At 37.5% G+C, this 18,415-nt stretch overlaps 1 protein-coding gene across 1 annotated transcript in view; it reads right to left on the reverse strand.

The window, feature by feature from the left end:
- Positions 1-3,765, reverse strand: part of LOC128234757 (hemicentin-2-like) — a 28,190-nt gene extending 24,425 nt beyond the window's left edge. The window contains exon 1 of the mRNA XM_052949248.1: positions 3,703-3,765. The gene's annotated coding sequence lies outside the window, so the exon portion shown is untranslated. The remainder of the gene's footprint in view (positions 1-3,702) is intronic.
- Between the last annotated feature and the right edge of the window lie 14,650 nt (positions 3,766-18,415).

The following is an 18,415-nucleotide window of genomic DNA, read 5'->3' on the forward strand; positions in this document are numbered from 1 at the left end:
CTTCAGCAATAATTCAATTCAAGATGCACAGCTTATCACTTCAGTCGACGTATCCCCCTGTATTTAAAGTAACAATGCATGCCCCTTTCAATCGCTTCTTAAAATTGTTGGTGCTTTGATTAGATATCACACGTTATGCAAATTTTATGAACATACACGTTTTACCTGTTTCAGGAAAATATTTATTTTTACGAATAACTTTAGCAATAACTCCTATCAAAATGCAGAGCTTATCAGATGGTCGTTTTCCCGCGGTGAGGACAAACATGTGGTCAGTTAATGTATGTAGAAACTATTTTTAGAAAATCAGTCAGTTAATGTAGTTGAAATTATTTTTAGATTATCGGAAATTGTCTGTTCTAAGAATGGGAATATGATTGTGCCTTTTTAAATATTATTGATAGATAAATGTTATTTATGTTTTATGTATGTATCTGTGTAGAAATAATACTAGTGCTATCATGAATGCTTCGCACTCTTGTGGTGTTTTACAGGTTAAATCCGAACTACTTTGCTTCACCAAACGTATGCATAACTCACTGTCGTATCAGGGCATGTGTGTTAGAATAAATTGAAAGCCTAATGTCCGAAACAATGCCAAGAACACATCGGAACGAGGCGTTCACGCAAAAAATGTAAACATCTAATTAGAAAAGTATACGGCTAAACATCATAGAATGAATAGTATATTGTTATTGTATAGCAGTCAAATCATAGTATTTGAAATATTAGCAACGCGAAACCTGATATACAACTATTTTGACTTTTAGACAATCATTTTTGTTTCTTATCTCATAAAAGTAATATCACCCTTGCAAATAAGCGTGCTTCATGGTCACACCAGGTTATAATAACAAACCCTGCAGGCGATGGTACACTTGCGGTCGGTAATAATTTCAAGAACATCTTGGGCTGAACTCAGAGTGAATATCAGTATGTAACCTTCCTACCAGAGCATCTATTATTTTGACCCACACTAATTTGATAAATATAACGATCTAAAAATAGTTATATTCTGCTAAAAAATGCCGGAATACAGAAATACAGCGGGGAATTAGCCGAACAAGCAAGAACACATACTTGGATAATCTATTTTTATGATAACGGCTTCATTCTGCTAAACATAGAGCGCATTGAGACAAAAAATGGGTCAAAACGACATGAAAAGAAGTAGTTCTTTGGATTTTGCGGTCTTAAGACTACCTGCGCGCATGCGCAGATAGTCTAAAAACGTTAATTTCTTTTTAAGTTTTTTGACAGACGTTTGTTTTATATAAAAATATTTCTTAGCCTACAAACGATTGCTATTTTCTGCTTCTACACTTGTAAAATCATCAATTAAAAGTATGTAACGTTTATTTTTTTCCTTTCAATTTTTTCAAAAAATCTCAAACAATTGTCAATAATTAAAAACACGCACTGATTTACATAATTTATGTCGTGAAAATAATAATTGCTGCCGATAACGTGAACATTATAGGCATGCATCCATTAAATAGCAAACGTGTGGGCTCTGTTGGGAGACCTCTTAGAAATTATGTTGAATGTGCTAAAGTAAAACATGTCATAAAAAGCAAACAGAAACCCTAAAAAAAACTTCAAAAACACCCGAAAAAACCACCGACACGTATCTGAAGCAGATGTTACAGGTCCAAACTCATTGTGATGCAAGTGCACAAGCCCTCGTCCATTTTTTTTGGACCATATGTACCATCTCGTATCGATCTCAGAGATGTTGGAGCTGCGGTGGTCAACGACCTTATTTACATTACCAATCTGCCCTAGTAGCCGACTACGAAGCCGCGTATTGCATATTAAGTAACTTGCTAAAAGTAGCGCTGTCATGAGTAATGGTGTGCGGTTAATATAATGCGAATAGGCTTTTTTGTGTAATTACCCGATTCAAATAAAAGAGAACGCAATTATATTTATTTCGACGAGTTACAAAACGCAATTTAAAAAGCAGAATACGCAAATAGTTTCAAAATGAACGCGCACTGACTCAAAATAAATACATGTATAAATCTGTGTTTACATTTTGGCCGCGACTGGGGAACTAAACCTTATATAATTTAAAAATAGAATCTTGGTCATCGGATGCGCGCATGATTATTCCCCGGATATTAAACTGGAGAACTCGGTAAAACCCAGAAAAACCATGGATTGGAGATACAATTACAAATGCTATGACAGCAAACCAAAATGTTTAAAATAGCCTTCGCCTAAATCGGCCTTTACATTGTTAGTATGTACTTACACAAATAAATGGTTATGCGATGCATCAAACCATTTACTTGTGTAAGCACATACTAACAACCTTTTACCATTATGCACCAGTCAATTGGTACCACGCTCCCCCCCCCCCCCTCCCCCACCAGGTCCAGGGGTATACCAGGGATAGCCGGGAAAATGGGCCGTGTTTTTACCTTTCAGGTGGCCCCGCAGTGCCGGATGAATGCCGCGGTTTTGGCTTCGCGCAAAATATAGTGGAGAATGGGCATAACCTAGGCTCCTTAGGTGCGCGGGCATTTGGCGGGGATTTAACCATCAGTTTCGGGGATTTTAGCCGGGGTTGGCTTGCCTGAAAGTCAAAGTACCCGCTATTCCCCGGACCTGGGGGGCGGGGGGTGTGTGGTTACAATTGACTTGTGCATTAGCAAATGCATATTCTACACTTTTTATAAATTAAAATCAAAACGCTTAAAGCGTTGACAGACTTTCGATCTGTTACAATTTGATTATTAAGTTGCTATCTGCTATATTAAATTCACTTTCTTACACAGTGGTCGTAGCCGATTTTGCCAGGAGGTTGGATGGGCAGATATTTGGATGGTTAACTGTAGGAAGGGATTGACCCAGTTGTTCGAGTAATCATGTCTTCGTACGCTACTGTGTCTGATAATGTCAGCAAAATCTAGTAGAATTTTAATTACATTAAAAATTGAGTACCTCCTAGCAAGCAAAAGTAAAATAAAATATAATGAATTACATTTTTTGCCAAATACGCATTATCATACCATGCTGTAATTCCCCTGTACATATTGTAACTTTAAGTTACAGCTTTGCTGTTTAAAATGTTATATAATCGTTAAAGCTGCACGCCCACAGATTGAACGTTTTGACAACTTTCTTTTTTTTTCTTGGAACGAGCCAAATTTTGCGAAAAACCATGGAAACCAGTTATATAGGACTGCTGACAAAATATTAGATTGATGATTTTTATAATTAAGTTATATAAATTGATGTTTTATGCATTTTTCTTAGTAACGGATCAAGCAATTAAACATCAACTTTCGAAATATGAAAATCTTCGATCTTATTTTTGTCAGTAATCAAATATCATTGGTTTGCATATATTTACGCCAAAAATTGCTCTTTCAAAGACAAAAAAAAGTTGTAAAAATAGTATATCTGTGAGAGTGCAGTTTAAAATAAAGATTATTGTACCTTGTTCCGGTTTATGACAGCAAATGTTCACTAATAACTAAGTCAGTCAAGCGTGAGGTAAAGCTTGTGACGCATCTTTATGTACATACTCCCTGTTTTCTTCCGGGTAAAAATAAACAGGATGCACAACAATAAAGGCATTCACTCTGATTATGAAAAAGATAATCACTTATTATTTTAGTATTTTGTGAAGTTAAAGCAGTAGCTACAATAAAATTACTATAATAATTAAGATCAGAAACTTAATAAACTTACTGTTCGATAGTTAACTCCTTAAAACAGTGAAGTTCCTACTAGGCGTACCACTTTACGCCCGGGCGAACACATATATTTTGGTTCACGCTTCAAGTCATTGATACGAATAAAAATCGGAGGCTGAAAGAGGAAGAGTATTTTGGTTTACTGGTTACTGGTTATCACTAGCGGATTAAGAGGGGGGCGCACCCGGCGCCCGTTTTTATCGGAGGAAAAGGTAATAAAGTACGCTTACAATGCACGATTTCCGGAGAGAGGGGTGCATTTCAAAAGGTTGTGTCCCTAAGTTACGCCCCCTCTAATATCAATTCCTGGATCCGACCCTGGCCCCAATTTCTCGAAACTTCTTAAGTATAACAAGCTTAAGTGGCTTATTTCAATCTGCCAAAAAAAATACAAAAAATACATACATAAATATGATTTCGATAGAATTACATGAAAAATGGTTAATTGTGATTATTAAAAAGATAATTCGTTTCTAAAGAATAAAAACTCTCAATGAAGTCAATATTCCCAAATTATTGAAAAACAAAAATAGTAAGCTTAGCTTGATCCAGTTATAAGGGACTTAAAAAGTTTTGAGAAATTAGGGCCTGGTTATTAACAAGATTTTCATATAGTGTGGTAAACCCACGTCTCTATCGACGTCATTTTCTGCTACCGCGTCAAGCACAAAAAAGGCATCGATTTTAATTTTCAAAAGGCTGTACGTATTTTAATAATACGTCTTTTGTGTAGAAATGTAACCCATACTAAGCAGGAAAGTGTTATCTATATGCACCAGTCCATTGTAAATTGTAACCACGCCCCCCCCCCCTCCCACCAGGTCCGGAAAATAGCGGGGACTTTGACTTTCGGTCCAACCAAGCCCGGACCGTGGGGTGGGGTGGGGGAGGGTCGTGGTTACTGTGGACTGGTGCATTACATGGGTTATCATATTTCTTTCGTTATAAAATGAGGACTAAACAGCAACTCACGATAGAAGCATGAAAGCTTATCTAAAAAACCAATTTTCCGCTTAGCACGGGCTATATTTTCACACAATATATTTACCATTAAAAAACATCAGTGTGTGTGTATACCACGTGATAAATTGCGTCATAAATGCTACGTCAGAAAGCAATATTTTGTTTTAAAAACAGACTTTAAACAAAGATATCTTCACAAATTCTTTACCATTTTAAATGAAACATAGCGCAGTCTACACAACTTACGGAGCCCTGCCTTCGGTCTTTTACCAGATTTTGAATGCGAGTTTAGTTTCTTTAAACACTTCGACAAACCTTTTCGCAATACTGCCGTCTGACGGAGCACTGTCAAAACATTATTTTGGAAACAGGTTTGTCGAAGTGTTTGATAAAACTAATGACTTTATCAAATTTCGGTAATAAAACATATGCGGGGCTCTTTAAGCGGCATAGACTGCCCTTTGTTTCATTTGAAATGGTGTTGTAAAACAATAAATATCTTTGATTTAAGATTTCATTTTAAGCAAAATGTTGCCTTCCGAATGAGCATATATGACGTAATTTATCACGTGGTATACACACACTGTACATACAGCCTTTTAAAAAGTCGAATCGATGGCTTTAGATGACGTTACTAGCCACGTGGATTTACCACACTGATATAGTTAAACCTGGTTATAAGAATGATGTGCATCATTGTTCGAGTGGATGGGCGGGCTGACGGCCGGGCGGATGTGTCAAACTTACCCATGGCAGTGAATAACCTTATTTAGGGTTGACTTTGTATGCAAGAAAATATTCAGGATTTATTTCATGTGATTGTGTTTGGGTCAAGGTCACAGTTACTAAAAAAGAAAAAGGTTGAAACTGAATAACTTTAGTTATGCTGGCCATCTTTTGACCTAACTTGGTTTTATGTAAGAGTTCATGAAGACCTTTCATGCGTTTGGGGCCTCTGGGAGTCAAGGTCACTGAAACTTATTCAAAATATTTAGTTAGAGTAGATATATATTGACCAAACTTAATATATATGAAGAGTCTATGGATATCTTATATTGGATTGCGTTTTGAGTCCCTGTGGTCAAAGTCAAGGTCGCTGATACTAATCAAAGCACTGAAAGTGCTGATGGACGGTGACATTGTTCGGTCTGCTGCAAGTAAAGAACTAAGTCCTTTCTCTTATATACACAGAAAATCATCGGAACCTAATCTTGAATATAGAAGCATAATTTGAACACTCTTAGGTGAGGACAATTAGACAATGCTTCAAACCAAATATCTAAGCTTGATATTTATTTTCCAAACATAATTATTCATCTGAATGCTGTAGCTTTGAAAAGTTGATGAAAAGGTCACCTGGCAATATCATCGTTAATGTTTGTTTGCAGAACTACTTCATAGTCAAAATTGCATTCCAGTTGCATAACAAATACGCCAAAAGGACACAATCAAGATAACTGAAGCATAACATTAACATATGTTTTTTAAAACAGTATACATGGTCCAAAGTTCAATGTTGTACTTAAAATTAAAAACGTAGGCCTTAGCTAAATTGTGCACAAGATGATCAATTTGCAAGAAAAACAATTGTCGAAAACTGATATAAACTTGGTATTAATGTGTACAATGCATTGAATTTTACTAACTGAAGTACCACATAGTTTACAATTTATTTTAGCTAAGCAGTGATTTTGTATTTTTTCATTAAAAATATTACTGAGTATGTCTACGAAGGTATATAGCTTAAATATACCACCCGTTTGGAGAAAGCCTTTGTAGCACAGTGGATACAACACTGGACTGCTATTTTTTTACATTTTGGTCCTTTCTCTATAATTATGATTCAAAGCTTAACACATTCTATTAAATAATTGTCCTGAGTTGCGTTACAGGAAAAAAAATTGGTGCCAATCTTGTGTACAGTCCCTTTAAAGTAACCCGAGAACATCAATGATAAATTGTTTTCCAAACATAGCAACATTTTATTGCAGTGGCCACAAAAATAAAAAAGTAAGTGAAAATGTCACAATCATGGTTAGCCAATCACAACATTTATAATTATTCTTAAAGCAGTACATTTTATGAAAGAGGGTCAAAAGGTCACAATAAAGAAGATCTGAGGACCACATTGATAATTGTTTTGCAAAACTTACTGAACTGTCGTTGCAGTACCTTAGAATAGAAAAGATGGTCAAACAGTAATTAACAAGGTTATCAAAGTACAATATTGATATTTGTTTTAAAAGTTATACACATGGTCTAAATTTCTTTGCTTCAAAAATAAAATGTATGTCAAAAATCATATTCTATGTCATCAAAGCACATCATTGCTTTTTGTTTTGAAAACTGTACTAAAAAACTTTCATTGAAGTAGCTTAAAAATAGGAAAGTATGTCGAAAGGACAACGTTATCAAAGCACAATTTTGATTCTTGATTTCGAATCAATGGTCTTAATTTCATGGCTGAAGCTTCAAATTATAATGTGTGTCAAAAGGCCACAATCTAGGTCATCAAAAGACAACATTAAATATTGTTTTCAAAAACTGTCTAAAATGCTATAGCTCTAAAAATAATTAGGTCAAAAAGGTCCCAGTCAGGGTCATCCGAGAACGACATTTATAAATATATGTTTGTTTTCAAAACAGTACAGATGTCAAGTTTTCATTGATGAAGCTTTAAAAAACATATTCAACAACTTCAGGAAATGTGTAAATAACTTAGCCTTTGTCGATCATACTAACATATTTCCTTGACGAGTTGAATAATACAGTCTATTATATGATGACGAGTCTTAGTATCTTTTTATCAAAATATTCTTAAAGTAAAGACAGCAAAAACAACTTACCTGTTTTACTTCTCTAGTAAACAAGAGCTGTCACAGAGACTGCGCGCTCGACTATTACGCCGCTGTTCAGTGTAAGGATTAAAAGGTTTTGGCGAAACATGGATCACTGTAAAATTAGATTAGATTTCAATGCAATACATTATGTATTTGTTGAGATATTAACATGAATGTGGTTACATGGACAATTTTAAGTCCAATACTTGAAACTTTAACCAGTATTTCTAAGTTGCATAATAAAGGGGCAAAAATGATAAAATATAAAAGATAGAGTTTTCTCCCACCTCAGATAAGTAGATCCAATAATTTAACCATGCTAGAAATTCTTATCTTGCCCACGGGCGAAGATAAAATGCCCCTATGGAACTCCTTTTTTAATGGTCACCACATTGTAATTACCTCCCTTGTTGAAGACTGTCGTCTGTAGCATCACGGAAATCTTGTCTTGTGGCAATATTTAGAACGCTAATTAATTATTTCTCGCTTCAAATATCACCATAAAACAGTTTTCACGCACCTTTTAAGAAATAATGCTTCACTCTCCTTAGAACTATTTAAAGACCGATTTGACTATTAACATAATCTGAATCACTGCGCGCATATCCATGACAACCACGAATTATCGCATATCCATACGCAATTATTTTCACTAAGCACAAAAGAGTTGCAGCAAAAAATACTTTTTTACTTAATTTTGTTAAACTGAGGTGGGAGAAAAAGCATCTACCATAGCCGCTCGTGTAAGATAGGTTCATCCCGACCCTCGCGCAGGGTGTTTTGTGGACACTCGGTAAACCTCGTTTCCGCAAAACACCCTTCGCTCGGGTCGGAATGAACCTACCTTACACTCTCGGCCATGGAAGATACTTATAATCTTTCCTGATTATTTAAGAAGGTTGAATAGTTGGGAGCCTGTGTATAGAGTTTTAATGCAATACATGATGTATTTGAATTTATATGTCAAATAATAAAGCGAAACATTAACCAGAATTTTTAAGTCGAATAATAAAGGGTCATTATTTGCATTAAATGCAAACTAGAGTTATCTAACTTGGTTAATTAGGAAGGTTGGATGGTTGAGTACCATTGTATAAAATCTTAATGCAATACATCAAGTAGTTGCTGAGATATCAACCTATGTGTGCTTACATGCAAAACCTTAACCAGAATTTCAAAGTCAAATAATAAAGGCCCATTTTTTGCATTAAATTCAAATAAGTGTTATCTATTTTCATTAATTTAGTAGGTTAGATAGTTGGGAATACATATCTAAAGTTTCAATGCAATACATGATGTATTTGCTGAGATAATGACTTAAAGGTGCTTACATGCAAAACCTTAACCAAGGTGTGACGCCGGCGCTTGGGTGAGTAGTATAGCTCTCTATATTCTTCGAATAGTCGAGCTAATAACAGGATACATGTACCATTAAAGCGATGCTATTCTCTGCAGTACAAGCATGCATTGCAAAAATTTGTATTAGGAAAAATTTCAAACCAAAGAATCATGCGATCATTCTCACACTGTTTGTAAGAAGAATACATATAAAGGTGATATCAAGTACAGCAGAAAGGAATAACAACAAAAATCTAAACTCTTTTTAATTGTGACATCATAATGGTCACCGGTAAGATGAAGTCATAGATTACTATGTTTTCATGACGTCATTTCCTATTTAAACCAATATAGTACCCCATTCAGTACCCAACGTGATTGAATGTTTTTATCAGGAGATAAGATAAATATCACATTTTCCTCTTAAGAATTGATGGAAATTCAATTTTACATTTTTTTCATCACAATGAATACAAAATGACAAATTGTCATTTGAAAAAAAACATTATTGTCTATGAATTTGTTTAAAAACATGTGTAAGGATACTATAAGTTCCATGGTCAGTAGGTAGCCCGCGATATGGGATATTCAATGTAAAGGAAACCATATTGCGGTGGAGTGAAGCTCGAACCTAAATATGGATTCTTGCCCCCCATATTTCCAATACTATGTCACCTACTAACCCCGTAATGTAAGTATAACGTTGACAACCTGTTACCCTGTTTAAATGTTTTATTTATTCATTGAAATATTCATCAAATCCGAATAAAGACGCCATTTTGGTGTTTTATGCATTTTTTCTTTAACCGTTAGTATCAGTTTAAGCCATTAAGCATCCATTTTTGAACATAAATATGAAAATCTAAGATCTGATATTTTGTCAGATATCTTATTATTGGTTTGCACATATATATTGAAGCAATAATTTGCTCTTTCCAAAACAAAAAAATAAAAGAAGCTGTTAAAATAGTCAATCTGTGGGAGTGCAGCTTTAAGGGCTCATTATGTCTTAGTCTGACCAAGTTGATGTTCAAATTAAGAGTCTTCTTATCCATAAACATCTATTAAAACAAGTTTTTAAAAAAGAGGGTGTTTTGAAAATATCAAAATTGAATTAACGAAAAGAATTTCATATTTATCAGGTTTGAACTGACATTTCCAAATGCTTTACCCTTTGGAACAAGCCATGTGGTAACTAAGAAATATGTTAAGTCCAAGATATACGCTGCCGCATTAGCACAAAATTAAGCAAGCACAATTTTGATCACAATTCACACACTGTGCAAGCATGTCAAAACATGGCCATGTTAAAATTGCAAAATTTCCTTCTGATTGAAATAACGAATAAGGGTAATGTAACATTCTGCCAAAGGGGGAAGTGCATTCATAGTATGTGGATGTCCTGGATTGAATATGCAAATTAACATACCAGGTCTCTGTTTGGAGGGAGAATATATGTATATAAAAGGGTTATGCAAGATTTTCTCTGAAGGGATCTGTTGGCCTTGAACATTTCAGTAATATGGCCTGTTTTTATTGATCTTTTTTAGACATACATGTTTGATGTTTGATAGGCATACCAATGAGAATGATTTGCCCAAAATTTCAACAGAACAATTTCAGGGGCGTATCCAGCGTTACACACTTACGCACATGCGTAACATCAATTTGAAAAATGAAAAAATGGTCAAACATGGCATCAAAGTCGAGGTTTATGTTTTGACATCAGAATAAGGAAGATCAGCTATAGAAAGCATTGTTTCTCTGTGCTAGATAGCTAACACAGCCTTAAAAATCACTTAAAAATTTTCCGTGGGGAGCAGCCCCCCCCCCCTTAACCTCCAACGGTTACAGGGATTCCATGTCCCATAGCCTCTCACATTTAGTACAGCCTGGCTACGACCTTGAATTTAATAAATTGCCAAAAAATTTCAAAATCCTGTCTACATTCTAGTATTTTGATTTTTTTTTTCATTGAGTAAGACCCTTTTGAGCTATTTAAACACTGTAAATATCCGTAAAGCTATATGCATGTATACAATATTGATATCCCCAGCATGCACAATTAAGTTATGCATTATCTTTTACCATTGTTAATTTTAACATACAAGAAAATACCGTAATTTACACTTACCTGAAAAATGTGTAGTCAATGATAGAGAATAATAAGTGGCAGATTTCAAATCAAGGCATTTAAGGCTAACCAGGGGCTTAGCACCATCCAGATAATACAGACAGGCTAGCTCCGTGTCCTAATGCCAGGATCATTTATAGTAACTTTATCTTGTTGAAAAGTTTGATACTTGACTAGTCCAAATAAACAGCAACTTCAGAGTCTTGGACACGTTTTGTTTTGGCATGTCTTCATGTCCACATCCAACTTTTTCTCCTAGCCAAGAATGACATTTCAAGCACTAAGTTCATTTAGTTCAAATAATTGTACGTTGAATGATTTTTTACCATTTTTTGATATGGCACATCACATAGTGAACACATCTATAATTTTCGACTTGATGTATATTGAGCTTCAAGATGACGCGCATCAGCTAGATAGGTCCAAAATAGCAATGCTATGTTGACAGAAGCTGATCGGAATTTAAGTGTTTAATGAAACACTTGTGTAATTATACACACTTGTGTGATTAAACAATGATATTGGCTAAAGATAAATTATGTGAAACTTTCGTGTTCCTATTTTGCAATGCAATGTTTAATATTGAAGTGTTGTTACAGTTGAAGAAAATATTTTACTATGGTATGAATCAGATCAACATGGCATAAAGGGAACCAAATTATGCACTGGTCAGTCAATTGTAACCACGCCCCCCCCCCACACCCCCAGATCTTGGGAATAGCGGGGACTTGGACTTTCAGTACAGCCAACACCGGCTAAATTCCATGCCATGCGGAGACAAACAGTTGGTAAAATCCCCACCAAAGTCCCTGCACCCCGGGGACTCTAGGCAAGGCCAATTACCCGCTGTATTTAAAACAGACAAAACCACCGCATTTACCCGGCAATGTGGGGCCACCTGAAAAGCATAAACACGATCCATTTCACCGGCTATTCCCCGTATTATCCCCGGACCTGGGGTGGCCGTGGTTACAATTGACTGGTGCATTAATATCACAATTTTAAAGAAAAACTGAAATACCCTACAGTACTGTAATATATGTTTTATGCAGAAAGATGACAACTGTGACGCAGATGCAAGTTGTTTCGAGTTATTTATATTATCATTATTTTTCACATCAATATTTGCAACAATTATTAACATCTACTAATGGCACGAAGCAAAACGACATCATTGTGTTTTGGATTTTCACTAAGTTGTATTTCCGTGTTTTACTGCAACTTACTTTTAGAAGTGGGTGACCTTTCACCAGATGTATTTCAGTCATTAATTGTATTGCGTTAAATTCAGCCAATTTGACCACAAGGTGATGATGTTATTCAATTACTTATTTTTAATTCTGCTTTTTAGCACTAACAATCCATTGTAAAACTCGAGTGTGATGCCTTAAATCCGATTTGACATCGGAAATTCCACGGACATGTGTTGATTCATCCGCCATCTTAGATAAACCGGGTCATTTTGGGTCATGCCATTAACACATCATATTTTTATGATTCTACTTAAAGAGTCTACAGTATGATATATATTTTAAAATATTTCGATAGTTCAAAGTATTGAATTAATTATGTTTAGCAACAATGTACTTCAGTATTCAGTTCGAAACATTTACGGATTTATTTTTATCGATACAGTAAAATGGCCGAGGAGTTCCGAATGCAGTTTTGTAGTAATGTAGTGGAACTACTTCCATGAAGTAGTCAATATTGGCGAAATGATTTATCAATATAAATATTTGATTTCAGTACCAATTGTCAATAAATTATACATGACCCACTTCTCTCACTATTCGCCCAGATATTTTAGAAAAAACTATGTAACAGCCACTTTAAATCAGCTGTGTATTCAAAACAATGATGCGAACTATTTACTGAGCGCACTGGCGTGCTTTGGTTTGTAGTTTGATCGGCTGATGTGCCTACTTAGGACGGGCCCTGAGGGGCACCGTCCAAAAATGGAAGAACGGTTGAAACTGAATAATCTTTATTTAGGATTGACATCTCTTGACCAATCTTAGTATTTAGGAAGAGGTTATGGATACCTTTCATTGGATTGCGATTGAGGCTCTGTGGTCAAGGTCACTGTAACTCAAAATTGAAAAACGTACAGATGGGGTTTATTGAGCTCGGAAATAAACAAATTTATGTTGTATTGAAAAGTGGACAATATGCTTGTTTCAATGAAACATAACGAAAGGTGACCTTTACCACTAAAAATGTCCTCATTAAAAGAAAGAATTCACAAGCATTTTAAGAAAAATCATAATGATACTAGGTAAAATGATTTATTTACAACAAAGTTTGAAATTCTACCAATATCAAAGTATTTGTGAAGAAGTCTCTTTAAGATAATTTTTTTTCCTTATATGCCATGAATCAGTAACATGATCATCTTTATTAATTGATTAACCTTACCATTTAATTTATGTTTCTATTCTTCTGCATGTTCCTGTTTTCTGTGTATATCCTCTAACCAATTTTGGCATGTACATATACATACACACAACAAATCGGGCTTAATTAATTATAATTCTAACAACACGGGCAAAATCTTCTATCATTGAAAACCTGGTTTCGTATATTCTCGTACTCCAGATCGATATGATGCTATGCGTACAACAGGTTAGATTTATCATTATCAAACCTCCAAAGAATGAGAATGGGACACTGACACGACCAACTATATTTATGCGATTAATTCAGCAATCTATAATGATAAAACTCCAAGCGTGACCTAGAGCTATGATGAAGGGTCATGGGTCCTGCACGCAACACATCCCCATTATATACTTAACAACGGTGCAAATTAACTTAGAAATCCCAAACAGCATGACAAAGGTAGAGCTCGGACACAAGAAAACAGACAGGACAAACAGAGAGAAAACGCGATTTTAATATGCATACTTTCATTAGCATAAAATCGTGATAAAACATAATTACATACACATTATTCAATCAAATTGAAAATAATACAGTTTTGACCAGATCAGATTCTGTCACTCAAAATCACATTTTTTGTTTAATTTGGTTCATCACAATAATCATCGCGCTCTTCAGCTATGGTGGTTTCACTTCCAGGTGGTATTTTCCCCGTAGAAAACACATGTGTAACGCTCATCGTCATAAACGTAAGAACTGCAAACTTGAGACACGTGAAGAAATAGTAAAAGATGGCACTATGTTGGCCCGGTTTCACATTTTCTGACAAAGAAATAACATCAGCCCGACATGAATGAGTTTGTTGAAATGCGGAAGTGACGTCATATTCTCCGACGCGTGAAATCTGGGTATGCTCATTTCGGAGATGACGTACGGGAACAGTCCAAGTCCTGAAATAACAGTATTTATAGGACAATAATTGGTTGACAATGTCTTTTCACTATTTACTATCTTGTATAATACATATGTTTTGTCTTTTATCAATTACTTGAACTGGTTTTGCACTGATTATTTTGTGGAATGATAACATATTTGAAAACTATTTGATAAGCACGTTTGCCTTGATAAGGTGGGCTTCTTTTTGACCTGCTGCACAAGAAAGTTGCTCTTTTGCATCATTAAAAGCTATTCTGTTGACGACAGCAGATCAGAACAGTGGGAAGAAAAGAAAATGAGCCTCTGTTCTTCAGGTTAACAACGAGAAAACACAGATTCTTTCTCAGTCTACCGTTTCTCACGAACTCCAAAAACGCAGTTTACCTGAATTTGATGGCGATGTGACACAGCCCCAAATGTTTAAGGACACCTATATTCGCAACATGACACGTGACGCAGTTACTTCATGTATCGAGGGGTTTCTTATTGTTAACTTCTTGACAAAGCCAAATTAAGCCGACCTTATGAAAGAGTTATTCGATCAGCCACACCTACATGTTACCGTGTCCAAAACGACGTTAACGACTTTGTCGACAAGCTGGTATATTATGTGAGGTGTTTTGACCATGCAAAGAAAAGTAACGGACAGCAGTTGGTGTCAAACAATAAAAAAACACACCTTCAGATAGTAATAGTAGGGTACAAAAGTGAAACGGGTAGTGAAAAAGGAGACAACTGAAGGTGGCCGCTTAAGTAATGCGATTAGGATACTAATTCGAAATCGCTTCAAATTGTGTATGTACATAAAAGATTCAATCAACAAATTACATTTCAAAAAAATGTTGACCCACGAAAAACAAAATACACGAAGCATATCACTATAAAAAAACACGGCATGTTTATACACAGCTGATATGTGATTAGATGAGAAACTTATAAAGTGTAGTTGCTTCCATTTGACTATAATGCATGCAGGCGTCAGAATTATTTTTATTTGAAAGAGAATGATTGTATAAGATCGTTAATCTTTAATTACAACCGAAATATTTTCTTCATTCAATATGAATGTTGAAATATTGCATAAAAGCAAATATCTAAAAGAAGATTATTTACCAAGAAACACTTAATCATGAATTCGGAACTTGCAATACAATTAAAGGATGTGTAACAACCAGCGGGTACAAAAATAATTACAGAATTGTCTTAAAAGAAGCAAAACATGCACATAATATTAAATCCAGTGTTGCTTAAGCATGCACAATTTATCTCTTACGCGAACAAAACGTTTAGTAATTGAATTTTGTTACAGCAATTTTATAAAAGGTGAATGCTTTCCGATTCTTCGATCACAAATACGGGTAAATGAAAGGTTGTGCGATTGCAAAGCCAAACAAGCCGGGCAAGCCAAGCAAGAGGTTTTTTCCGGTTTCTCCAGTTTCTCCCAAATCACAAGATACAACAACATCGAGCCTCAGAGAATGACTTAATATAAGATAGACACCTATACCACAAGACTATTCTCGTCCTGAAGCGGATTGAACCAACAACCTCTGGGTTGAGAGGCAGACACCTATATCACAAGACCACTCTGACCCTGGAGCGGATTGAACCAACAACCTCTGGGTTGAGAGGCGGACACCTATATCACAAGACCACTCTCACTTTGAGCGGATTGAATTAACAACCTCTGAGTTGATAGGCGGACACATATATCACTAGACCACTCTTACCCTGGAGCGGATTGAACCAACAACCTCTGGGTTGAGAGGCAGACACCTATATCACAAGACCACTCTGACCCTGGAGCGGATTGAACCAACAACCTCTGGGTTGAGAGGCAGACACCTATATCACAAGACCACTCTGACCCTGGAGCGGATTGAACCAACAACCTGTGGGTTGAGAGGCAGACACCTATATCACAAGACCACTCTGACCCCGGAGCGGATTGAACCAACAACCTCTGGGTTGAGAGGCGGACACCTATATCACAAGACCACTCTCACTTTGAGCGGATTGAATTAACAACCTCTGAGTTGATAGGCGGACACATATATCACTAGACCACTCTTACCCTGGAGCGGATTGAACCAACAACCTCTGGGTTGAGAGGCGGACAGCTATACCACAAGACCACTATCACCCTGAAGGGGTTTGAATCAACACCCTCTGGGTTGAGAGGCGGACACATATATCACAAGACCACTCTCACCCTGGAGCGGATTGAACCTCTGAGTTAGAAGGGGGACAACTATATCACAAGACCACGCTGACCCTGGAGAGGATTGAACCAACACCCTCTGGGTTGAGAGGCGGACACCTATACCACAAGGCCACTCTCACCCTAGAGGGAATTGAAACAACACCCGCTGGGTTGAGAGGCGGACACCTATACCACATGACCACTATCACCCTGGAGGGGATTGAAACAACACCCGCTGGGTTGAGAGGCGGACACCTATACCACAAGGCCACTCTCACCCTGCAAGGGTTTGAATTAACACCCTCTGAGTTGAGAGGCGGACAGCTATACCACAAGACCACTATCACCCTGGAGGGGTTTGAATCAACACCCTCTGGGTTGAGAAGCGGACAACTTTATCACAAGACCACTCTGACCCTCCTGGAGGGGATTGAAAAAACACCCTATTGGTTGAGAGGCGTACACCTATATAACAAGACCACTCTGACCCTGGAGGGGATTTAACCAACATCCTTTGGGTTGAGAGGCGGACACCTATATAACAAAACTACTTTCACCCCGGAGAGGATTGAACCAAAACCCTCTGGGTTGATAGGCGGATACTTAAACCACCAGACCACTCTCATCCCGTAGGGGATTGAACCAACACCTTCTGGGTTGAGAGGTGGACACCTATATCACAAGACCACTTTCACCCCGGAGGGGATTGAACCAACCCCCATCTGGAATGAGAATCAGATAACTATACCACAAGACCACACTCACCCTGGAGGGGATTGAACCAACACTCTCTGGGTTGAGAGGCGGACACCAATACCACATGACCACTATCAACCTGGAGGGGTTTGAATCAACACCCTCTGGGTTGAGAGGCGGACTCTATACCACATGACCACTATCACCCTGGAGGGGTTTGAATCAACACCCTCTGGGTTGAGAGGTGGACACCTATTCCACATGACCACTATCACCCCGGAGGGGTTTGAATCAACAACCTCTGGGTTGAGAGGTGGACACCTATTCCACATGACCACTATCACCCCGGAGGGGATTGAACCAACAACCTCTGGGTTGAGAGGTGGACACCTATTCCACATGACCACTATCACCCAAGAGGGGATTGAACCAACAACCTCTGGGTTGAGAGGCGGACACCTATACTACATGACCACTATCACCCTAGAGGGAATTGAATCAACACCCTCTGAATTGAGAGGTGGACACCTATTCCACATGACCACTATCACCCCGGAGGGGTTTGAATCAACACCCTCTGGGTTGAGAGGCGGACACCTATACCACATGACCACTATCAACCCGGAGGGGTTTGAATCAACACCCTCTGAGTTGAGAGGCGGACACCTATACCACATGACCACTATCACCCTGGAGGGGTTTGAATCAACACCCTCTGGGTTGAGAGGCGGACACCTATACCACATGACCACTATCACCCTGGAGGGGTTTGAATCAACACCCTCTGAGTTGGTTGAGAGGCGGACACCTATACCACATGACCACTATCACCTTAGAGGGGATTGCACCAACAACCTCTGAGTTGAGAGGCGGACACCTATACTACATGACCACTATCACCCTGGAGGGGTTTGAATCAACACCCTCTGGGTTGAGAGGCGGACACCTATACCACATGACCACTATCACCCTGGAGGGGTTTGAATCAACACCCTCTGAGTTGAGAGGCGGACACCTATACCACATGACCACTATCACCCTGGAGGGGTTTGAATCAACACCCTCTGGGTTGAGAGGCGGACACCTATACCACATGACCACTATCACCCTGGAGGGGTTTGAATCAACACCCTCTGAGTTGGTTGAGAGGCGGACACCTATACCACATGACCACTATCACCCTAGAGGGGATTGCACCAACAACCTCTGAGTTGAGAGG

Source organism: Mya arenaria, chromosome 5 (assembly GCF_026914265.1).
Source record: "Mya arenaria isolate MELC-2E11 chromosome 5, ASM2691426v1".
Lineage (NCBI taxonomy): Eukaryota > Metazoa > Mollusca > Bivalvia > Myida > Myidae > Mya > Mya arenaria.